This window comes from Heptranchias perlo, unplaced genomic scaffold (assembly GCF_035084215.1).
Source record: "Heptranchias perlo isolate sHepPer1 unplaced genomic scaffold, sHepPer1.hap1 HAP1_SCAFFOLD_53, whole genome shotgun sequence".
Lineage (NCBI taxonomy): Eukaryota > Metazoa > Chordata > Chondrichthyes > Hexanchiformes > Hexanchidae > Heptranchias > Heptranchias perlo.
The window spans coordinates 6,842,689-6,868,526 of NW_027139548.1; positions in this window are offsets into that span (position 1 = coordinate 6,842,689).

Sequence of the window (25,838 nt, forward strand, 5' to 3'; positions counted from 1 at the left end):
ATACAACGAGTTGTTATGATCCGGAATTCACTGCCTGAAACGGCGGTGGAAGCAGATTCAATAATAACTTTCAAAAGGAAATTGGAATATCAATTGACACGGAAAAAAATTGCAGGATTTGTGGAAAGGGTCGTTCAACGGGACTAATTGGATAGTTCTCACAAAGAGCCGGCACAGGCACAATAAGCCGAATGGCCTCCTGTGCTGTTTCATTCTATGATTCTCTGATAAAGGTGCAATTAAGTACAGCGATAGAGGGACAACAACAAAGGGCAATAGGTAAAGATGTGACTGAGTACAGTGATAGAGAGAGAGATAACAAAAAAATTACGCAGAATTACATGGAATTTACACCACAGAAACAGGCCATCCGACTCAACTGGTCTATGCTGGTATTTATATTCCACTTGAGCCTCCTCCCAACTCACTTAATCTCCCCCTAACGATATAGCCCTCTATTCCTTTCTTCTTCATGTAGTTATCTAGCTTCCCTTAAATGCAACAATTTAATCGTCTCAACTATTCCATGTGGTAGCAAGTTCCACATTCTCACCACTCTCTGGGTAAAGAAGTTTCTCCTAAATTCCTTATTGGATCTATGAGTGATTTTATTTATGGTCTCAAGTTTTGGATTCGTCAACAAGTGGAAACATCATCTCTACGTTTACGCTATCATATCGCTCCTCCTGAGGGAGATAGGTAAAGGTGTGACCAAGTAAATTGTGTGATACAGAGAGAAACCAACAGTGGGATATGGATGAAAGTGTGACTGAGTACAGTGAGACAGAGATACACCTGCAGAAGGAGACAGATAAATATGTGACTGAGTACACTTTAAACAGACAGACACATGCAAAGGCAGCTGGATTAAGTCGAGACTGAGGATAGTGAGTGATGCAGAGAGACAACAACACAGGGAGATAGATGACGCTGAGTCTGAGCATAGTAAGTGATACAGAGAGACACCAACAGAGGGAGATAGATGAATGTGAGATTGAGTGCAGTGATACAAAGAGACACCAACAGAGGGAGATGCATAAATATGAGACTGAGCACATTGAGTGATGCAGAGAGACACCAACAGTGGGACATAGATGAAAGTATGAATGTGCACTATGATACAGAATGACAACAGCAGAGGGAGATGGATAAAGATGAGACTGAGCACAGTGACACAGAGAGAGACCAATAGCGGGAGACAGATAAAGTTGTAACTGATTATTGTGAATAATACAGAATCTGTATTTACAGCAGAGGAAGAGGATAGCAAGCCGGACACCCCAAGGGAAAAAAATGAATGAGGGAAGGGGACTCACCCTAATTAACGTAAGCAAATTAACAGTAATGTCGAAAATAATGGCACTAATGAGTGACAAATCCCCCGGACCAGATGATTTCCATCCCAGGGTTGTAAAGTCCGGAGGTGAGAACATTGCAGATGCCCGAACTATAATCTCTGAAACTTCAGTCATTTCAGGAACTGTTCCTTTCGCGTGGAAAATTGACTCCCCTTGTTCTTCCCACCAAAATGTATCACTTTGCATTTTTCCGCGTTAAATTGCCCCTGCCACGAATCCGCCCATGCCACCAGCCTGTCAATATCCTCTTGAAGTCTATCTCTCTGCTCGCCATTTGGTGCCCTTTAAAATGTTGAGTCATCTGCAAATGTTGAACTTGTGCCCTGTACACCCAAGTCCAAGTCATTAGTATATATCAAGAAAAGCAGTGGTCCCAGAACTGACATAGATACATGGAAACTTAGAAAATACGGGCAGGAGTTGGCTATTCGGCCCTTCGAGGCTGCTCCGCTATTCAATACGATCATGGCTGATCCATTATCTCAATGCCATATTCCCGTTCTCTCCCCATGCCCCTTGATGCCTTTTGTATTTAGAAATCCATCTTGCTCCTTGTTGAATATATTCAGTGAATTGCCATTCACAGCCTTGTGAAGTAGAGGATTCCACAGGTTGACCATCCTGTGAGTGAAGAAATTTCTCCTTATCTCAGTCCTAAATGTCCTTCGCCGTATCCAGAGACTGCGAGCTCTCGTTCTGGACCTCACAGCCAGTGAAAACATCCTACCTGCATCCAGTCTGTCTAGCCCTGTCAGAATGTTATACGTTTCAATGAGATCCCCTCTCATTCTTCTGAACTCGAGTGAATTCAGGCCGAGTCGACCCAATCTCTCCTTATACGTCAGTCCTGCAATCCCAGGCATCAGTCTGGTGATTCTTCGCTGCACTCATTCTATGGCAAATATATCCTTTCTTTGGTAAGGCGACCAAAATGGCACACAATACTCCAGGTGTGGTCTCACCAAGGCCTTGAATGGAGTGCGATGGAATCCTCTCCACTTGCTTGGATGTGTGCAGCTCCAACAACACTCAAGAAGCTCGACACCATCCAAGATAAAGCAGCCCGCTTGATTGGCACCCCATCCACCACCCTAAACATTCACTCCCTTCACCAGCGGCGCACAGTGGCTGCAGTGTGTACCATCCACAGGATGCACTGCAGCAACTCGCCAAGGCTTCTTCGACAGCACCTCCCAAACCCGCGACCTCCACCACCCAGAAGGACATGAGCAGCAGGCACACAGGAACAACACCACATGCACGTTCCCCTCCAAGTCACACACCATCCCGACTTGGAAATATATTGGCCGTTCTTTCTTCGTCGCTGGTTCAAAATCCTGGAACGCCCTTCCTAACAGCACTGTGGGAGAACCTTCACCACACGGACCGCAGCGGTTCAAGAAGGCGGCTCACCACCACCTTCTCAAGGGCAATTAGGGATGGGCAATAAATGCCGTCATCGCCAGCGACGCCGACATCCCATGAACGAATAATAATTATAAAATACTGCAGTAAGACATCCTTGCTCCTGTACTCAAATCCTCTTGCAATGAAGGCCAACATGCCATTTGCAAGCATGACTGCTTGCTGCACCTGCACGTTTGCTTTCAGTGCCTGGTTCACAAGGACACCCAGTCCCTTTGTACATCAACATTTCCGAATCTATCACCATTTGAATAATAATCTGCCTTTCTGTTTTTCTATCAGTAGTAGATAAATTCATATTTATCCAAATTATACAGCATCTGACATGTATTTGCCCACTCACTCAAATTGTCTAAATCGCCTTGAAGCCTCTTTGCATCCTCTTCAGATCTCACGATCCCACCTAGTTTTGTGTCCTCAGTAAACTTGGAAATATTACATTTGTTTCCCTCATCCAAATCATTGATGTATATTGAGAATAGGTGGGGCCTAAGCACTGATCACTGCGTTACGCCACTAGTCACTGCCTGCCACCCCGAAAAAGACTCATTTTTTCCTACTCTCTGTTTCCTCTCTGTTAACCAATTTTCAATCCATGCCAGTATATTACCCTCAATCCCATATTCTTTCATTTTTACACTAACCTCTTATGTGGGACTTTATCAAAGGCCTTCTGAAAATCCCAATAAACCATATCCACTTGTTCTCCCTTATCTATTCTTCCAGTTACATCCTCAAAATACTCCAGTAGGTTATGAAAAAATGATTTTCCTTTCATGAATCCATATTTACATTGTCTAACCGCGTTGATACTGTCCAAGTCTCCTGTTACCACGTCCTTCATAATAGATTCCAGCATTTTCCATGCTACTGATGTCTGGCTAACCGGTCTGTAGTTCGCTATTTTCCCTCTCTCTCCTTTTTTTAAGTAGTGTCATTTCATTAGACCTCTGGCGAACAGCACTGTTCAATTCCCTCCAGTCCGACAAACAACCGTTCACAACTGCTATCGGTTTCCTGTCCATCAGCGATTTCTGTAATCATGTTGCTGCTGCCACCTATGTTCCATGGGCCACAATCTTGATGATATGCCCACCGTGCGGCACTTTATGAAATGCCTTTTGAAAGTCCACTTCCAGCAAACTGAAATGCCCTCATCTCCATGTCCAAAAAGTAATTCAAAAGGCTAATGGGATGATGACCTTTATCTGAAGCGGGCTGGAAGATAACATGATGGAAGTTATGTTACAGCTGTACAGTGCTCTGACTAGACCTCCATCTGGAGTAAATTTGTTCATTTCTGGGCACTGCACCTCAGGAAGGACATATTGGCCTTGAAGGGGGCACAGAGCTGATTCACCAGAATGATACCGGGGATAAAAGGGTTAAATTACAAGGACAGTTTGCACAGACGAAGGTTTGTGTTCTCTCGAGTATAAAAGATTAAGGGCTGATCTAACCGAGGGGTTTAAGATGATTAAAGGATTCCATAGGGTCGATCGAGAGAAACTATTTCCTGAGGTGGAGGAGTCGAGAACAAGGGGGCATAAACTTAAAATTAGAACAAGGCCATTCAGGGCTGATGTCACGAAGCTATTCTTCACACAAAGGGCAGTGCAAATCTGAAACTCTCTCCCCCAAAATGCTATTGAGGCTGGGGGTCCAATGAAAATTTCAAAAATGGGCTTCATAGATTTTTGTTGAGCCAGGACATTAAACGTCACGGAAACAACGCTGGTAATTGGAGTCAAGCTGAAGATCAGCCGTGATCTAAGTGAATGGCAGCTCAGGGATGAATTGTTGAATGGCCTCCTCCTGTTCCTGTATTCCGAGAACAAGAGGGGGTGAGATTAAGGTGATGGTGTCAGAATGGGGATCAGGGGTCAGATTGTGCAGAAGGGAACCAAATGAGACAGCTCTATTAAAGAGCCGGCACAGGCACGACGGGCCAAATGTTCTCCTTCTGTGCAGTAAGATTCTAAGATTCTATGATCCCATGCATCAAAAGGGTCAGATTGAGAAAAATGCGTTCACATGAAGAGAAGTGGTGAGCTTGAGGAGAATGGGTGAGATACAGGATAAGGGATTAGATTGAGGCGAACGGGTCAGATTGAGGAGAACGGATCATAATGAGGTTGGTGGAGACTTGGGCAGATTGACGGCGTTGGGAGTGCGGTTGAAGTTTCGCCTGAATATCGGAACAGGAGTAGGTCATTTCTCCCCTCGAAACTGTTTCGTCATTCAATGAGATCACGGCTGATCTGGATTGAGAAAGGGTATTGATCTGAAGCAATTTTCTGACACGGCGTGTGTTCACAGGGCGGCTGTATGTTTATAGTGAAGGGAATGCAGTTCCTTTCGAGAGATAAGGTCGCTGTATCGCTAGTCCGTAGTAGGCTAGACTTTGAATCTGACGGTACAGGGTTCTAGTCACTCTTCAAACGCTGCTTTTACGCCTCAATGTACCAGTATTAGAAAATAACTTATATTTGAAAAAAACTCAGGTTTTGTGCCAAATGTTTAAAATATATTGATGCATTTTATTCAGACGGCAGGCAAGATCGATGTAAATTGTTTGTGTTTCATGGTGCTGCAAGAATTCGTAAAATTGAGAATCTTAATTTGAAAGCAGCTCTCGGACAAGCATTTATATTCTGGACCCTCAGAATTAATGTTTGTCGCTTTTCCGACTGAGCTCTCGTTCAACTTCTGACAGCGACCTTCAATGGCTGACATGGAGCATTACCTCTTTCCCATTCTTCATTTCCTTCTGCAGTAATTCCTCCTGTGCAGTTCATTTCTCTCCCACTCCCCACACTCCCTGCCTGCCACAGGCCTCACTTCAAAAACACTCTTCCTCCCACCAACTCCAAGCTGTTTAACAACGGCACAATCCAAAACACAGCGGGCAATAAAGGCTCAAGTTTCCATTTGGAAACGATTCAAACTGCTTCGGTAAAGTGTGGTCTCGGGGAAGCAGTTCGAAAGGCAAATGGTATTTTGGCCTTCGTTGCAAGAGGATTTGAGTGGAGGAGTTATGTTTGAGTAGGGTCAACACCAGTAATGTTAGATTAGACTCACCACCTGTAATGTTAGAGTAGGATCACCACCTGTAATGTTAGAGTAGGGTCTCCACCATTAATGTTAGAGTAGGTTCACCTCCAGTAATGTTAGAGTAGCTTCACCTCCAGTATTGTTAGAGTAGGATCACCAATTGTAATGTTAGAGGAGGATCACCTCCAGTAATGTTAGAGTATGATCACCACCAGTAATGTTAGAGTAGGATCACCACCAGTAATGTGAGAGGAGGATCACCACCAGTAATGTTAGAGTAGGATCACCTCCAGTAATGTTAGAGTAGGATCACCTCCAGTAATGTTAGAGTAGGATCACCTCCAGTAATGTTAGAGTAGGATCACCTCCAGTAATGTTAGAGTAGGATCACCTCCAGTAATGTTAGAGTAGGATCACCTCCAGTAATGTTAGAGTAGGATCACCTCCAGTAATGTTAGAGTAGGATCACCTCCAGTAATGTTAGAGTATGATCACCATCATTAAAGTTAGAGTAGGTTCACCACCAGTAATGTTAGAGTAGGATCACCGCCAGTAATGTTAGAGTATGATCACCACCAGTAATGTTAGAGTAGGATCAACACCAGTAATGTTAGAGTATGATCACATCCAGTAATGTTAGAGTAGGGTCTCCACCATTAATGTTAGAGTAGGGTCACCATCAGTTATGTTAGAGTGGAGTCTCCATCAATAATGTTAGAGTTGGATCACCACCAGTAATATTAAAGTAGGATCACCATCAGATTTTTAAAGTAGGATCACCGCCAGTAATGTTCGAATAGGGTCACCATCAATAATGTTAGAGTAGGGTCAAGACCTTTAATGTTCGAGTCGGTTCACCACCAGTAGTGTTAGAGTAGGGTTACCACCATTAATGTTAGAGTACAGTCACCACCAGTAATGTTAGAGTAGGGTCACCACCAGTAATATTAGATTAGGATCACCATCAACAATGTTAGAGTAGGATCACCACCAGTAATGGAGGAGTAGGATGTGCAACAGTGATACTATAATGGGACACCAGCAGAAATGTTACAATTGGGTCACCTCAATTATTATTAGAATAAGTCACCGAAAGTAATGTTAGAGAAGGATCACCACCAGTCATATTAGAGTAGGAGAACTGGAAGTAATGTTAGAGTAGAGTCACCACCAGTACCGTCACAATAGGAGAATCAGAATTAATGTGAGAGTAGGGTCAGCAGCAATAAGATCACGGTAGGATCACCAACAGCAATGTTAGAGTAGGATCACCACAAGTAATGTTGGAGTAGCATTACCACCAGGAATGTTAGACTAGGATCACCACCAATAACGTTAGAGTCGGGTCACCACCAGTAATGGAACAACGGAAATTCTAGAGTATGATCACCACTGGTCACGTTGAGCAGGATTAACACCAGTAATGATAGAGTTGGGCCACCACCAGTAAGGAATCAGTAAGATCATCACCAGTAATGTTAGAGTAGGATCTGCACAAGTAATCTACGGATTGATTCACCACCAGTGATGTTAATGTAGGATTAGCACCAGTAATGTTATAGCAGGGTGACCACAATTAGTGTTATAGTAGCCTTACCACGATTAATGTTAGAGTAGATTCACCAGCAGAATTTAGAGTAGAGTCACCACCAGTGATATGAGAGCAGTGTAACAACCTTAAATATGAGATTCGGGTCACCACCAGTAATGTTCTATTCGGTTCACCACCAGTAATGTTTGAGTCGGGTCACCACCAGTAGTGTTGGAGTAGCGACACTATTGGCATCGTTAGAGGCGGGTCACCATCAATAGTGATGCAGTCGGGTCACCACGAGCAATGTTAGAGTCGAGTCACCAACAGAATTTAGAGTTGCGTCACCACCAGTCATGTTAGAGTGTGTTCAACAGAAGTAACGTTACATTAGTGTTATCATCAAAAATGTCTGACCAGAAATATGAGAGTAGGGTCATCACCAGTGCTTTTTGAGTAGTGTCACCACCTGAAATGTTGGAGTGGCATCATCACCAGTAATGTTAGAGTAGGTTTACCAACAATACTGTTATAATAGGTTCATCACAATTTAATGTTAGAGAAGGGTCACCAGCAGTAATAAAAAAGTAGGATCAGCACCAGAAATGATAGGCTGGGGCCACCAACATTAATGTTAGAGAAACGTCACCTCCAGTAATATTAGAGTAGGGTGACCACCCGCTATGATAGAGTGGGGACACCATCAATAATGTTACAGTGGGTTCACCACCAGTGATGTTAGAGTAGGGTCAGCACCAGTAATATTAGGGAAGTGTCTTCACCATTAATGTTAGAGGAGTGTCAACACCAGTAATGTTAAAATAACGTCACCACCATTAATGTTACAGCAGGATCACCACCAGTGATGTTACAGCAGGATCACCACCAGTAATGTTACAGTATGGTCACCATCAGTAATGTTACAGTGGGGTCACCATCAGTAATGCTATAGCATGGTCAACAAAAATAATGTTATCGCACCGTTAATGTTAGGGTAGAGTCACCTCCAGTAATGCTAGAGTTGCGATAACACCAGCCATGTTAGAATCGGATCCCCATCGGTAATTTTAGAGTCGGGATCACAACCAGTAATGGTAGAGTAGGGTCTCCAACAGTAATATTACAATGTGACACCAACCGAAATGGGTCACCAAAATTAATGTTCGAATATGGTCACCAAAATTAATGTTATAGAAGGATCACCACCAGTAATGTTCGAGTAGGATCAACCTCCAGTAATGGTAGAGGAGGGTCACCACCGGTAATATTGGAGTTGGATCACCACCACTAATGTTAGAAAAGGGTCACCACCGGTAACTTTAGAGTAGGATCACTACCAGTCATGATGGAGTAGAGTCCCGCGCTGTCTTGGTTCTCAGTGCTGAAACTGGTGTATGCCCGAGACCAGACACTCTCACTCTGAGATCTTTATGTACATTGTTCCTGCAATCCTATCCATATCTTGACGTCTGTAGCATAGCTCATTTCAGACATATGGATTGATGTTTCATTCCATACTCGTGTTAGCTGGGCCTCTGGGGCAACAAAGTCGCTTCTGAACCAGTAGGTTATGTAAGACAGGCGGCCGAAACACTATCGCTCGTTTTGAGCCACCGTCAAAAACGAATTTCTGTTGTAATCTACCAGCTGTCTCCAAAAATTAGACGACCTCATGTTTTTGAGAGGCATCGTTGAGCTGACCGACTTCATCCCCTGGGATGGTGATGTTAACTTCAAGAACGTTGGTTGACGACTCTGCTTTGGTGAAACGTTACCGTTCGACTCATGTCCTCTGCTTCAGACTGAATCCACAATGGGCGCTGGTAACTGCACCTGAGCTAACACGCTTAGCTCTCACCTTCCTTCACCTCAGGCAAACTGCACATTTAATTGAAACCTCTAACTCGCTGGTAAAGCCTTAGAATCTGAAATATCCCCGTATTCTCTGTCCTGGATGTACTCTGGCACTCGTTAATGTACCGTCTACATCTGCTTGGTAAAGATTACTGAAGAAGACGGCAAAGAGAATCTGGCAGAATATAAGAGTTTCTGAACAAATCTACCGAGTTTTTTTATTAATACATACCTGTGAACATACGAAATAAGAGCAGGAGTAGGCCAGAACAGATCGTCATATTCCACTTTATAGTTTTCAATTAAAAGCAGTCTATGAAAGTCAACTAGAAAGTAGTAAATTGCCTCACTTGTTGCGAGATATGCGGCTGGTTTTCCATTTGTGTTCTCAGTTCGACATGAAGTAATTGTTGAAGACGTCCATCAGTAATTCTTTTGTTAGTTTGATTCCAGGTGCTGTCGATAAATGTCACTTTTTAAATTGATCCTTTTGTCTCCTTCTCTCCAGCATCCTGCTCTTCTGTTGGATGTTCAGCATCCAAACTGCGTTGCTCTTCTTGGTTATGTTTTGCACGTTTAAGTTCTGGCCCTTCCCATGTGTAGCTCGCATCATAATAGGCGTGGCCCAATATTAAGTCCCATCGCCGCCTGTTACATGCACGGCCCAATAATCAGTCCCATTGCCACTATTTATAGGCATGGCCCAATATTCATTCCCATCGCCGCCTGTTATCGGCATGGCCCAATATTCAGTCAAATCGCCGCTTGTTATAGGCACGGTCCAATAGTGAGTCCCATCGCTGCCCGTTACAGGCACGTCCCAATATTCAGTTCCAACGCCGCGTGTTATAGGCACGGGGCAATATTCAGTCCCAAGTCCGTCTGTTCTAGAAAAGGGCCAATATTCAGTTCCATCGCCGCCTGTTATGGGCACGGTCCCATATTCAGTACCTTCACCCCCTGTTAAAGGCAAGTTCCCATATTCAGTCCCATCACCCCCTGTTAAAGGAACGGTCCAACATTCAGTCCCATCACTCCCCGTTAGGGGAACGGTTCCATATTCAGTCTCATCGCCACCTGTTCTTGGCAGAGCCCATTATTCAGTCCCATCAGCCCCTGTTAGAGGCGGGGTCCCATATTCAGTTCCATCACCACCTGTAAAAGGCCCAGTGCAATAGTCGGTTCCATTGCCGCCCTTCATAGATACGGTCCAATAATCCGTGCTATTAAAATAATGATGGAATGGAGAAGAAACATCCCCAGAACTTGAGCAATTGTCTGTGAACAATTTCTCCGGTAACCTTAATGCTAATCTTGCTTCTCTCTCTGGAGTCGGGTCCTGATATTCCGGAGCAATTTTGTAATCAAGATCCTCAGCCATGTAGCAGACTACCAGAATGCACCAGTTCAGTTTGAGTCTCTCTCACGGGTGCAACACAACTCCTGGAATGCAGCAGTGTCTCAGTACAATTCTTTACGTTTGACTATCAATTAAGTAATGCAGCAGTCTCTCCACATAACACTCATCCCTGGTAACATTCTAATTCATCTTTTCTGGACAGCCTCTGAGACCTTGCCATTTTTCCGAAACTGCGGTGTTCAGCTGAGGTCGAACCAATCGTTTATAAAGGTTTTGCATTACTTCCTTGCATTTGTACTTTATGCCCCCATTAATAAAGCAAACTTTGAAATTGTACTCTGCATACCCGAATCCAGATCATTAATATGAGCAGTGGTCCTAATACTGACCACTTGGGAACACCAGTGTTTACTTCCTTCCAGTCTGAAACCCAACCCTTCACCACTACCCTCTGGTTTTTGTCCATGAGCTGATTTTTTATCCACGCTCCGACTGTCCCTTTAATCCCCTGGGGTTTAATTTTGTAAGAAGTCTATTATGCGGTACTTTATAAAATGTCTTTTGATAGTCCATATACACAACATCAACCGCGCTACCCTCATTAACCCTTTCCATTACTTCATCAAAGAACTCAATCAGGTTAGTCAAACACGATTTTCCTTTAACATATCCGTGCTGACTTTAATTTATTATCCAATATTTTTCCGAATGCCAATTAATTTTGTCTCTGATTATTGTCTCAAAAAGTTACCCCAACACCAACGTTTGGCCGATTGGCCTGTAATTGCCGGGTTCATCATTCAGATCTTTTTTGAACAGAGGTGTGACATTTGCAGCCCTCCAGTCCTCTGGCACAAGTCCCATATCTCAGGAGAATTGGAGGATTGTGGCCAGAGCCTCTGCAATTTCCACCCTCACTTCCCTCAGTAACCAAGGATGCATTCCATCTGGATCGGGTGACTTTCATACTTTGAAAACTCCCACTCTTTTAAGAACCACCTATTTTATCTATTTTTATGCTATCCAATATCGCTCCCAGCTCCTCCTTTAATGCTACAATGGCAGCATCGTCTTCTTTATTTGAGGCCAATGTGCAATATTCATTTCCTACCCCAGCCAGTCCCACTTCCTTCACAAGTTGATCTCCTTTTTGTCCGCAATCGGTCACACCCTTCCACTGACTACTCCTTTAGAATTCATATGTTTATAAATTAATTTTGGGTTCCATTTTATGTTTGCCACCAATCTATTCTCATGCTCTCTCTTTGCCCCTCTTGCACTCTTTTAAAAATCTCCTCTGAACTTTCTGTATTTGGCCTGGTTTTCTACTGTATTATGTACCTTAAATTTGTCATAAGCCTCCTTTTTTATGTTCCATTGTAATCTCTATATCTTTAGTCATCCAGGGAGCTCCAACTTTGGATGTCCTGTCTTTCCCCCTCGTGGAAATGTTTCTACACTGTACCCGAGCCATCTCCTCGTTGAAAGCCTCCCATTGTTCAGTTATTGTTTTTCTGCCGATTTTTGATTCCAGTCCTACCGGAAAATACACTTAGTATTCGGAAAAAAACGTCCCTCTCCTTCCCAGATAACAGTACGGAGCAATTATTATAAATATCTGAAATCATATCACTTAGTAAAATATCTGTGGTGTTGCCAAGTGCAATTATTTTCACTCCATGAAATCATCTCACTTAGTAGAATATCTGTGGTGCAGCCATGTGCAATTATTATAACTCCGTGAAATCATCTCTCTTAATAGGATATCTGTGGTCTGGCCATGTGCAATTATTGTAATTCACTGAAATCATTTCTCTTAGTCGAATATCTGTGGTGTCGCCATGTGCAATTGTTATAACTCCCTGAAATAATCTCTCTTGTTAGAATATCTGTGGTCTAACTCTATGCGTGTGTTACCAAAAGATTGTGGTTGATTATGCGATGCTGGTATGTAAACCGCTCCATGACTCGGATTTATCCAATCGGTTTTACTCAATACATTCAGCATACTCTTGTCACACGTTGCTAGAGCTGAAACGGTCCGTGTATTTGCCTGTGCAACCGTTGCTACTTAACCTTGTGATGTAAGTCTGCACGTATTTATTTGCTATTAAGTTGCTGCATAACTCTGGTGACATGTGTTCATGTCTATCAAACGTCCGGGTGCCCAAATTTTATGTAAGTTGTGAATTGTAACCGTTAAATTGTATTTCGTGCATGACTTTGAATTGGCTTCTTCCTTGATAGTTTGGCAAGAAAGAATTTTAGGATAACCTAATCGAGGGTTAGTAAATTAAATTCGTTTTGATCCGAACTGTGCTAAATGTAGGACAGTTCAGGAACCGAATCAGGTAACATTCACCCCTCCAGATAACGGGGAGGGAAAAGCCCAGACAATTCCTTAGTGAGCTGTTAAAGAAGGAAACCAAGGACTCGCCTGGTTCCTCGTCATATATCTGTCAGGATATCAAATCCAGCTTTCCCAGAACAGGACCTCCACGACTTTGGAAAATACGTGAATTCACAGCACAGGAGATTATGTGCGACTGTTGCTGTGTACGGGCCGCTTCAACACAACACAATGAGAAGTCCTCTGTTTGCACTTCAATGGAGTGCATCTAACTGGATGGCCAGCTTTTGATATGTTAAAATAGGGACAGGCACCGCAGACTAAGCAAATAGAATAACTGCGAGGATAAATTATGGAATCATCGAAATTTACGGCGCAGAAGGCCCATCGTGTCTGTGCCGGCCGAAAAAGAGCTCCCATGCCTGATCCCACTTGCCAGCACTTGTTCCCGAGCCTTGTAAGTTACGGCAAGCCAAGTGAATATCGAAGTAGTTTTAAAGTGCGATGACGGTTTCTGCCTCGACCACCCTTTCAGGCAGCGAGTTTCAGACCCCCATCACACTTTGGGGGAAAAAAATCTCCTCAGCTCCCCTCTCATCCTTCGAAGAATTACTTTCGATCTGTACCCTCTGTTTATTGATCAATCGGATAATGGAAATAGGTCCTTCCTATCTACTTTATCCAGTCCCGTCATAATTTTGTGCACCTCAAGTAAATCTTCCGTCAGCCTCAGTTGTTCCTAAGAAAACCATCCCATACCATCCAATCATTTCTCATAGCTAACATTCTCCAGTCCTGGCATCATCATCGTAAACCTCCTCTGTATCCTCTCGAGTACAATCACATCTTTCCTCTAATAAATATACAATTGATCAAAATAATGTGAAATAATAAATTTCTTATTTTTGTCCCCTAAACTGTAATATATGCAGTAACAGTAGTGTTCCATTTAAATGTGTATTTGTGTTGCTCTTCTTAGGAGGGTGAATGGACAGGAAACTTCAATGGATTGGGAGAGTGAATGAACAGATATCATTAATGAATTGGAGGTGAATGGACCGATACCATCAATAGAATATGAAAGTGAATGGACGGGAACAATTAATGGATTGGGAAAGTGAATGGACGAGAACAATTAATGGATTGGGAAAGTGAATGGACGGGAACAATTAATGGATTGGGAAAGTGAATGGACGAGAACAATTAATGGATTTGGAAAGTGAATGGACGGACACATTTGTGCAAGTTTAGGGTACACGGTTATCCAAGGAGCACGGTCACCCCTTTGGTAAGTAAATGATACCACGAGGAGCGGAGGAGCAAGTCACTTCGAGTGTTCGTGTCGGGGCACCACTAGTACTGGAGGGGCACTGTCAGTTCAACATTAATGTACGAGGACCAAAGTTATCAGATGAGAACTGTCACCTCTAATGTAACTGTTGGATAGATCGACTGCCGGAGGAGAACGGTCACCTCTTGTTTAATTCAAGGCGTACCGCTAGCACCAGAGGAGCACGTTTATCTCTGGTGTAAGTGGATGGTGCAACTTGTATCGCAGGAGATGGGATATCTCTAGTTTTAGTGTGGCTGTATTACTAGCACTGGTGAAGGACTCTCACCTCAAGTGTAAGTAGGTGTATCACTACTATCAGTGGAACATGGTGACAACTCGGGCAAGTGTAGGGGTACCTCTAATACTGGAGGAGTCAGATCAATACATGTGTAAGAGCAGGGGTACCAACATACCGCAGCAGCAAAGTGACCACTCTTTGTATGTTTAGATTTATCACTACTACTGGATGACCAGGATCACCATTTGTGTAAGTGCAGCGTGTACCCCTAACATCAGAGGAACACGGTCACCCCGAGATGAGTGCAGTGTACCACAAGTACCGGACCAGAGTTGTTAGTCCGATTGTAAGTTCAGAGGTATTACAAGCAGAGAAGGAACACAGTCACCTCTAGTGTAAGTTCAGCGCGCCACGAGTAACGGACGAGCAAGTAATCTCTTATCTAAGTGTGGATGTTCCACCAGTACCGGAGGAGTGCAGTCACATCTATTGTAAGTATAGGGGAAGCAGCAGTACCGGAGGAACAAGGTCACCACCAGTGTAATAGTGGAGGAGAACGGTCACCTCTAGTTTAAGTGTAGAGCTACCACTAACACTGGAGGAGAACGGTCACCTCTAGTTTAAGTGTAGAGCGACCACGAACACTGGAGGAGAACGGTCACCTCTAGTTTAAGTGTAGAGCTACCACTAACACTGGAGGAGCACGATCACCACGAGTGTAACTGTAAGGGCACCGCGAGTAGAGAAGGAGCGCGGTCAGAGTAGGTTCATCACCAGTAATGTTAGACGAGTGTCATCAGCTCTAATCTTAGAGTAGGGTCACCATCAGTGTAATGTTCGGATGGTGTCACCGCCAGTAATGTTAGAGTCGGCTCACCACCAGAAATGTTGCAGTCGGATCATCAATACTAATGTTAGAGTAGGGTCACCACTAATAATGTTAGTTCATCAACAACACCAAAAATCTTATAGTAACGTCACCATTATCAATTTTAACAGATGGATATCTCCAGTAATATTAAATCAGGGTTGCCACCAATAATGTTAGCGTCGTGTCAACATCAGTAATGTTAGAGTAGGGTCACCATCAGTCATGTTAGAGTACTGTCTCCACCAATAATTTTAGAGTTGGGTTACCACCTGGAAAGTTTGAGCAGCGTCTCCAACAGAAATGTTAAAGTAGGTTCCCAATCAGTAATGTTAACGTAGGGTCTCCACCACTAATGTTAAAATAGGGTCACCATCAGTAATGTTACACTAGGGTCAGTATCAGTAATGTCAGTTTAGGGTCTCCACCAGTAATGTCAGTGTATTTTCACCAATAGTAAGGTTAGAGTATGTTCACCAATAGTAATGTTAGAGCACGGTCATCTAATGTTCGAGCCGAGTCATCACCAGTGATCATCACGTTATGAAAAACATTTTAATTTTGTAATGAGCGTGTGATGATTTCACTGAATTCTTGAGGCATTAAGAACCTAGTGCCGTTTCCAGGAGGGATGTTCCCTTCACGGTTCACATTCCCTCAGGGATTACTTTCGGTTCATTGATGTTAATGGAATGAGTTTCATGGATTGAGCTGTACAATTTCCCCACTGACATCCCGGGGGCCCTGAAGAGGAACATCGCGCCTTGTTTGTTAAGTGACTGTAACTAACGCCAATTATTGTGCAACCTGATTTTCTCACCGGGGCACCGATTGTTCTATAAAGGGGGAGTATTTACAGATCTCAGATACACTCCGATGGCAACCGCAAAGCCGGACAGAATTCACACATGCTTCTAAAAATGGAAGCGCCAACAATTCTTCAAATAAAAGAGATTTACTACCCGATTCTCGCAGCCTTTGGTTTTCCCGGTAAGTCAAGATAACCTGTTTTTTTTCCCAGCTGTTCACTATTTCACTGTTAATGATTAAGTAACACAGTCCGAGAATGTCCTCATTTCAGAGTCAATTATCCACCGGGAGAACTTGGTGAAAATCAGCGGGAACCCGCGCCACCAGTGAGGCCCTGCTCTGATCGGCAGATCGTGGGCACCGGGCGATCAACTTTCTTCTCGAAACGAGGGAGGGCGAGGCTGATTCCCCGCCCCACTAACAGTATATGGATCATTGAAGAATGTGTTGCCCAGTGCTCCTGATAATCATTTTATTTGTACCGTTGTTCCTGTACAGTTTTAGTTGTCATTTCCTCTGTCTGCAACCAACTCCACCAAACAGGAGACTTTGAAAGATAATTTGAGAACTAATTGCCTCTCAGAGAACTGCTCCCCTCCCCGCGGCTTCAAATATCCTTCGCGGTTCCGCCAGCTCCCGCTTTGTTATCGAGCAGCTCTCTCGGGGCGATTATAAATTGAAAAAGCCCAGAGTTTCGAACTAAAGTGAAGCGTTTGTCTCGGCTGAATGTTTTATTTGAATTCATATCTTTCCAGTAATTGCTGTGAAATTATATTTAAAACTGCTGACACCTGATGCAGCTCCCGAGACCCCGCTCGACAAAGAAACTGAAGGAACTAAATGTAAATTTCGATCTATTCTCCCATGGGGCCGCAGCAGTAAATTATAAAATCGGGTCGGTACATCATATGGGTATAAGACTCATGGCGGGCTGGTTTTAGAGCTCAACACTGTATTGAAATGTGTGTTTGGACGTATTTAAGCAAATCCGTTTACTTATTGACTGCCGAAAATTAACAACTTACAGAACCATCCAATGTTTCCCTTTAAGGCGCTTTTCTTTGCACATGTGCCGTCCCTGCGAGGTGCTGCAGTTTAGCCTGGACCGCACAGTTATATTGTGATTGGAACCACAATCGAGTGTTAGTGGCGACAGCGATGGAAATGAAATTCGGGACAGATGTATGACGGACGGATGATCCGATGTCGCCTGTTTTACACTATCGCTCAAAGTCCAAATCCCCCCGTTGACTCTTCAGTGCCTGGGAGTCGGTAGTAGTGGGGACGCTCTCCGTTACCATTCCCCAGGCTGACTCCGAGTGACCCTCCCCCCGCTGCCTTGACAACGTCTGACTGAACTTAGCAAGAAGGACGACGGATTGTCAGTCCCTCGATATTGAGTGTTTAGTCTTTTCTCTCTTTTAAATAAAGTGTCGTCATCGCTCGCCTATATTAAAAAGAACCCGCGTGCATCGGAACATTTCCCCCCAATATGCTGTGAGATTTATCCGAGTATCCCCGTTACTTACCTCTTGTCGCTCTTTCTTACAGCGAACCTAGTGACAATCGTGATTCTCTCCAGAGGAAATTGCGGCCTTTCCAAATGTATCTCTATCTATATGGTGGCCATGGCAACAGCAGATCTACTGGTCATCATCGTCAATGTAATAGAATATCAAATTTTCACGATAATCTTTCCACTTCCATTCCTGTCCTACACTGTCATTCGTAAGTTCATGATCTACATTAATTGTACCAACCTGGATATGTCGGTGTGGTTCACAGTCTCGTTCACATTTGACCGATTTGTATCTATATGTTGTCAGAAGTTTAAAACAAAATATTGCACAGTGAGAACTGCTGCTGCGGTTATAACAACGCTCTCTGTCCTGATCTGTTTAGAAAACATCCCCTATTGGTTTGCATTTGAACATACACAAATAATTAACAATGTTCAGTGGGGTCTCGGCCCCAGTTTGGGCTTTTATTCATCTCCTGCAGGTGTAATATACACATGGTTAGAAAGTATTTTAATTCCATGGATTCCTTTTGCTTTAATGTTTCTGTTTAATTGTTTGACAGTCAGACGCATTTTAGTGGCCAGCAGAGCCCGCAGGGGCCTCCGGGGTCACAGCAGTGAGAATAAGAGCGATCCAGAGGTGGCGAACCGAAGGAAATCTATTATTTTACTGTTCACTGTATCTGGTAGTTTTATACTGTTGTGGCTCACAGCTGCCGTGAATTCTTTAGCTATTGGTCTGGTCGTTCATCACCGACCCGATTATACAGCGCCTGCTTATATCGCTACTGAAACCGGAAATTTGCTCATGTATTTAAGTTCATGTACGAACACGTGTATTTATGCAGCTACCCAAACGAAATTCAGGGAAGAGCTGAAGAAGGCGGTGAAATCACCTTGGACATTTATTCTGATTTTGGTTAAAGCAATGAAAAGTTAAACCAAAGCTTCCTGTCCAAACTGGAGCTCAATTACAGTCCGTGTTCCAGTTCAGAATGGCCGTCTTTCTTTGCTGTGAAAATGATCAGGGATCAGAAAACATATCTTCTATTTTATACCCTGAGTTTGATATCTGCTGCTTCCCTAGGGTGAACAGAATAGTTTCCTGATAGTTCCTGCTCAAAATTCAAAGAGAACAAACATGATTGAGCTTCAGTCGTTCGGTGGAACATGTGGGCGGCAGCGTTAACTGTCTTAAACTCTTGGTACTGGATTAGGACGCGCCAGTTTCATTAATAGGTTAAGTTTTCGTTAGTGTAGAAAGAATGAAGGGTGTTAGAATCATGGTTAGTTGTAATTAATCTGTAATCTTGGTGTGAACGTTGCAGGCGCTGGTCCCCCATCAGACACCGCTCCACATTCTCTCCTGGCCCAATAGAATGGGACCCCTGTATCCTGATAAGTGACTGAGGAAATTGACACGTGAATGTGAAGTTAGACATCTCTGTTAACAGGTATTTATTAAAATATCAATTGATCATCAAAATGTTGGAATATTACAACAGACCATTTGGACCAACCAGTCGTTGTCGGCGTTTTCAGTCCACTCGAGAAAATAGTTCCAATCGCTTTATCCGCCCAGTCTCAAAATCCCTTCAACCTATTTTTATTCACACATCTGTACAATTCAATCTTGAATATGGACATGAATTCTGCTTCTATAATTTCTGCATCTTCGCATCTCTCCATGTAAAGAGGTTTATCCGACCCACAGTCCGAAACCCCTGAAATTTATTTTGTAATCTGCAGCCGTTATTTCTTGATCCCTCTACTGATGGAAGCTTTCTGCTTCTATCTTTCCTGTCCCGTCCATTCTTATCTTAAATCACCTGGAAGCGTCTCGCCACAAGGTATCAATCTGGTATCAATACACAATCCAGTGAAAATCTGGAACGGTTAGTTGAGACAGTTAATTGATGTCTTTCTCTTGGAGATGGTCGTGTCCTTTCTTATACTGAATAATGAGAAGACAGATATATAATGCTGATGAGATATTGTGCAGTGTTGGCCTTAAATACGGAAACGCCAACAAAGGGGGCACTGCAAGGAAATGGTAATTCACACTGTCCTGAAGTGTGCCTGTCTGATACTGTATTGGTTTCTCCTTATATTATAGTAATGTTATCCATTAGCCTCTGCCTATGCAGCAGGAAAGTATACGTCAATTTAAAGTCTCACTGGACTGTTGGGCCAGGGCTGACCCTGCAGCAATGGACAGTTTCAGGATGAAATAATAACAGACGTTATTTAAGAGGGATCATTACATACTGATTCATAATTTCAGAGAACTTTAATCATTTGATAACATTGTGGGAAAGCAGTTAGTTCTTCAACGAAAACATCTTTGTTGGCGTTACCGTATTTAAGGCCAGCACTGAACAATATCTCATCAGCATTCTGTATCTGTCTCGAACTATTCTATTTCACAGATCTCTACCCATTGGTTTTACATACTGTCCAGTGCCACATAATCCATTTCATGTTCTGGTGTTGTCAGCGTGACTGACCATTTCTTGGACCCGTTCTTCAGTGCAGCTGCATCACATAATTACATAAAATTATATCGAAAACGGTGTGCGGACAACACAGTCTGAACGGAGAGTTTGGTAAGTGTGGGAGTTCGGTGAAGTCATGGACACTACCAGTGTCCCTGGCGACCATGTGTGCAGAAAGTGTGTCCAGCTGCAGCTACTGACTAACCGTCTTTCGGAGCTGGAGCTGCGGGTGGATTCACTGTGGAGAATCCGCGATGCTGAGACGATCGTGGATATCACGTTCAGTGAGGTGGTCACACCGCAGTTTAAGATTACGCAGGCAGAATGGAAATGGTTGACCGCCAGGCAGAGTAAAAGGACGAGGCAGGGAGAGCACGAGTCCTCTGGGGCCATCTACCTCTCCAACAGATATTCTGCTTTAGATACTGTTGGGGGAGATGGCTTATCAGCGGAAAGCAGCAAGAGCCAGGTTCGGGGCACCACGGGTGGCTCTGCTGCTCAGGAGGGGAGGAAGGAGATTGGCACGGCTACTGTGATAGGGGATTCAATTGTAAGGGGAACAGAAAGGCGTTTCTGCGGCCGCAAACGTGACTCCAGGATGGTATGTTGCCTCCCTGGTGTAATGTCAAGCATGTCACGGAGCGGCTGCAGGGCGTTCTGGAGGGGGAGGGTGAACAGCCACTAGTCGTGGTCTATATTGGTACCAACGACATAGGTAAAAAAGAGATGAGGTTCTGCAAGGTGAATTTAAGAAGTTCGGAGATAAATTAAAAAGCAGGACTTCAAAGGTAATGATCTCAGGATTACTAGCGGTGCCACGTGCTAGTGAGTACAGGAACAGGAGAATAGACAGGATGAATGCGTGGCTGCAGGGATGGTGTGGGGGGGAGGGATTCAGATTCCTGGGACATTGGGACCTGTTCTGGGGAAGGTGGGACCTGTACAAGCGTGACGGGTTACACCCGAGCAGGACCGGGACCAACGTCCTCGCGGGGGTGTTTGCTGGTGCTGTTGGGGAAGGTTTAAACTAGATTGGAAGGGGGATGTGAACCTGAGCGGGGAGTCAGAAGGGAATAAAGTTGAGAGCAGCAAGAGAGGGGAAGACCCAGGGGAAATCTACAATACAAATAGTACAAACAGTTGCTCAAGAACAAGTGAGAGGGAAAAGCGTAGAGCAGCGGAAAGAAAGTGTACTTTAGGCACGACAGATAAAATAAAAACTAGAAGGCGTAAGGCGATTAACCCAGCATCAAAGCTGTGGCAGGGGGTTGGGAACCTGAGCAGGGAGACAGAGGAAAGCGTGTCAGGAAGGGACAGACGGTATGTAGTAAAAGGTAAAGTGTTTAAAAAGGAAAAAGCAGGAACTAAGTGTCACAAAACATATTTGAAAGCCCTTTATATGAATGCACGTAGCATTCGTAACAAAATGGGCGAGTTAACGGCACAAATAACTACGTATGGGTATGATCTTGTGGCCATTACAGAAACATGGCTGCAGGGTGACAACGACTGGGAATTAAATATGCCAGGGTATTTAACAATCAGGAAGGGCAGGCAGGAAGGAAGGGGAGGTGGGGTGGCTATGTTAATAAAGGAAGGAATCACAGTAATACAGAAAAATGATATTGGGACAAAGGATCAGGATAATGAAACAGTTTGGGTAGAGATAAGGAATAATAAGGGGAAACGAACCACGAGTATGCGTAGTATATAGGACTCCAAATATTTTCAACTCTGCTGGAAGAATTATTAATCAGGAAATAGTCGGGGCATGTAATAAGGGAACAGCTATAATTATGGGGGATTTTAACTAGCATATTAACTGGACAAATCAAATTGGGCAGGGCAACCTTGAGGAAGAGTTTATTGAGTGTATTAGGGATGGATTTCTTGAGCAGTATGTTACTGATCCGACAAGGGGGCAAGCAACCTTGGACCTGGGCCTGTGTAATTAGCCAGGATTAATTAATAATGTCCTCCAATTAGAGGGTAAGAAGGTAGTTTCTCAAAAAAGCGTACTGAGTTTGAATAAAGGAGACTATGATGGCATGAGAGCGGAATTGATTAAAGTGGACTCGGAAAATAGATTAAAGGGTAAGACGGTACATGAACAGTGGTGTTCATTCAAGGAGTTATTTTGCAACTTTCAAAATATATATATTCCACTGAGGAAAAAAAGGTGGAATATAAATGACAGCCATCCGTGGCTAAGTAAAGAAATTAAGGATAGTATCCGACTAAAAACAAGGACATATAAGGGAGCCAAACCGAGTGGGAGGATAGAAGATTGGGAAGTCTTCAAAAGACAGCAAAAAGGATTGATTAAGAAAGGGAAAGTTAGATTATGAAAATAAATTCGCAAAAAATATAAAAACAGATAGCAAGAGTTTCCACAGTTATATAAAAAGAAAAAGGGTGGCTATGGCAAACGTAGGTCCCTTAGAGGATGAGACCGAGAAATTAATGGTGGGAAACATGGAGATGGCAAAAAATGCTGAACAAATATTTTCTTTCAGTCTTGCCGGTTGAGGACATTAAGAATATCCCAACACTGGACAAACAGGGGTCTCTAGGCGGGGAGGGGCAGGGGGCGGTGCGGGGGGGAGCTAAATACGATTAAAATCGCTAAGGAATTGGTACTCAGTAAATTCATGGGACTCAAGGCGGATAAATCCTCTGGACCTGATGGCTTACATTCTCGGGTCTTGAGGGAAGTGGCAGTAGGAATTGTGGATGCTTTGGTAATAATTTTCCAAAATTCTCTGCAATCGGCAAAGATCACGGCAGATTGGAAAACTGCTAATGTCACAGCATTATTTAAAAAGGGTAGTAGGCAGAAGGCTGGAAATTATCGACCAGTTCGCCTAACATCTGTGGTGGGTAAAATTTTGGAGTCTATTATTAAGGAGACAGTAGCAAAGCATTTGGATAAACATTATTTAATTGGACAAAGTCAGCATGGCTTTACGAAGGGCAAGTCATGTCTGACAAATTTGCTTGAGATTTTTGAGGATATAACGTACAGGATGGATAAAGGGGAAACAGTGGACGTAGTGCATTTAGACTTCCAGAAGGCATTCGACAAGGTGGCACATAAAAGATTATTGCTCAAGATAAAGAATCACTGGATTGGGGGTAATATTCTGGCATGGGTGGATGATTGGTTATCTAACAGGAAGTAGAGAGTTGGGATAAATGGTTCATTCTCGGACTGGCAACCAGTAGCCAGTGGTGTTCCGCAGGGGTCGGTGCTGGGTCCCCAACTCTTTACAATCTATATTAATGATTTGGAGCAGGGGACCGAGTGTAACATATCAAAGTTTGCAGATGATACAAAGATGGGAGGGAAAGTGGAGAGTGAGGAGGACATAAAAAACCTCCAGGGGGATACAGACAGGCTGGGTGAATGGGCGGAAATTTGGCAGATGCAATACAATATTGGAAAATGTGAGGTTATGCACTTTGGCAGAAAAAATCAGAGAGCACGTTATTATCTTAATGGCGAGAAACTGGAATGTACTGCAGTACAAAGGGATCTGGGGGTCCTAGTGCAAGAAAATCAAAAAGTTAGTGTGCAGGTGCAGCAGGTGATCAAGAAGGCCAACGGAATGTTGGCTTTTATTGCTCGGAGGATAGAATATAAAAACAGGGAGGTATTGCTGCAGTTATATAAGGTATTGGTGAGACCGCACCTGGAACACTGCATACAGTTTTGGTCTCCATACTTAAGAAAAGACATACTTGCTCTCGAGGCAGTACAAATAAGGTTCACTCAGTTAATCCCGGGGATGAGGGGGTGGACATATGAGGAGAGGTTGAGTAGATTGGGACTCTCCTCATTGGAGTTCAGAAGAATGAGAGGCGATCTTATTGAAACATATAAGATTGGGAAGGGGCTTGATCGGGTGGATACGGTAAGGATGTACCCAAAGATGGGTGAAACGAGAACTAGGGGTCATAACCTTAGAATAAGGGGCTGCTCTTTCAAAACTGAGATGAGCAGAAACTTCTTCACTCAGAGGGTTGTCGGTCTCTGGAATTTGCTGCCCCTGGAAGCTGTGGAAGCTACATCATTCAATAAATTTAAAACAGAAATCGACAGTTTCCTAGAAGTAAAGGGAATTAGGGGTTACGGGGAGCGGGCAGGAAATTGTACATGAATTTAGATTTCAGGTTAGGATCAGATCAGCCATGATCTAATTGAATGGCGTAGCAGGCTCGAGGGGCCGATTGGACTACTCCTGCTCCTCTTTCTTGTGTTCTTATGTTCTTATCTGGGCACACATAACCATTTGAATTGGTGCGAGTGATACTGAAACAAGAATGGACTTATTAATAAAGGTTGAATTGCATGTGTATGGATCAAGGGAGAAACTATCGATGATATAACGAAGTAAGGGAATTATACTTGTTAGCCCAATAGAAAAAGAGCTCGGTTTGTAAATAAAACTATCGCTGTTGATAAAGGATAAGTCAATTCCATTCTCCTTATGTGGAGTTGTATTTTAACTTCCATATAATTACGTGTTCCTTAATTGTGTGTATTTCCAGTTACAGGCAGTGAGAAAATGTATAAAAGCTGTCTGTTTGAAATGTATATTCGGATTGGTAAATGTCGAAGATACTGAGCTCAGGACTGTAAAACGGTTGAATCCCCAACTACCCATCATCAGGTGTGGTTGTAAGTAAAAATGTAAGTGTATGTTTAAGTACCATTGCATGCACCGTGTGCTTAATAAACTAATGACACCTAACTTCAATGTTCAAGAACCTGATTGTAAACATTTCCCTTACAATAGCCTGAGTACTTTCATTGTGAATGGAACTCATTTATTAATTATGATTCAGTGCCCCCTTTACCCGTCAATCCTTAACGTTCCAGTTGATCCTGAGCTTGTCCAAATTCCAAACTCCACATGGTTGCAGGTCCCCTGTGAATCCCAGTCTGTGCCTATCCGACTGGCATCGATCTCGTGGGGAAATGGCGGTGTCTTATGGGCAGTTCAGTGTGATTGGCACATTTCCATTTAACCGGATACAGACGACCAACAGTAATTAAGGCAAGGGTCCAGCAGCAGGCAGAGGTTTTAATTCCATCAGTCAGCGACGTATCTGCACTCAGTCACAATCATAACAAGCCGATGTGCATTCAAACACATCATCCAAAATCAACAGGTAAAATATAAGTACAGTCATGCTCAAGTAAACCATTGCATTACCGTGTTAAATTCAATCAGATTATGTAGTGATTCCCGGCCCCCTGTTTCTAATCAAACTGCTGTTCTTTTCCCTTGAGTTCCTCGATTTTGAATTGAACAGTTATTGTATTTCCCTGACATTCCTGTCTCCTCTATAACTAATTAAACAGTTACAGTCTTCCCGTGTCGCCCAGTTCGAAATAAATGGCTGTTGTGTTCCGCTGGTCACCATTACTGATTAAAGATTTGCTGTATTCTCCCAATTTTCCCCGTTCTCAATCCTTAATTGAACATTTATTGTGTTTGCCCTATATTCCACTTTATTCTATTTCTATTTGAACAGTTGCTGCGTTCCTCCATATTCCTATTTCCTCTATTTCTAATTAAACAGTTGTCACATTCATTTATATTCCGCTAAACTCTGTCACCAATTAAATTATTGCTG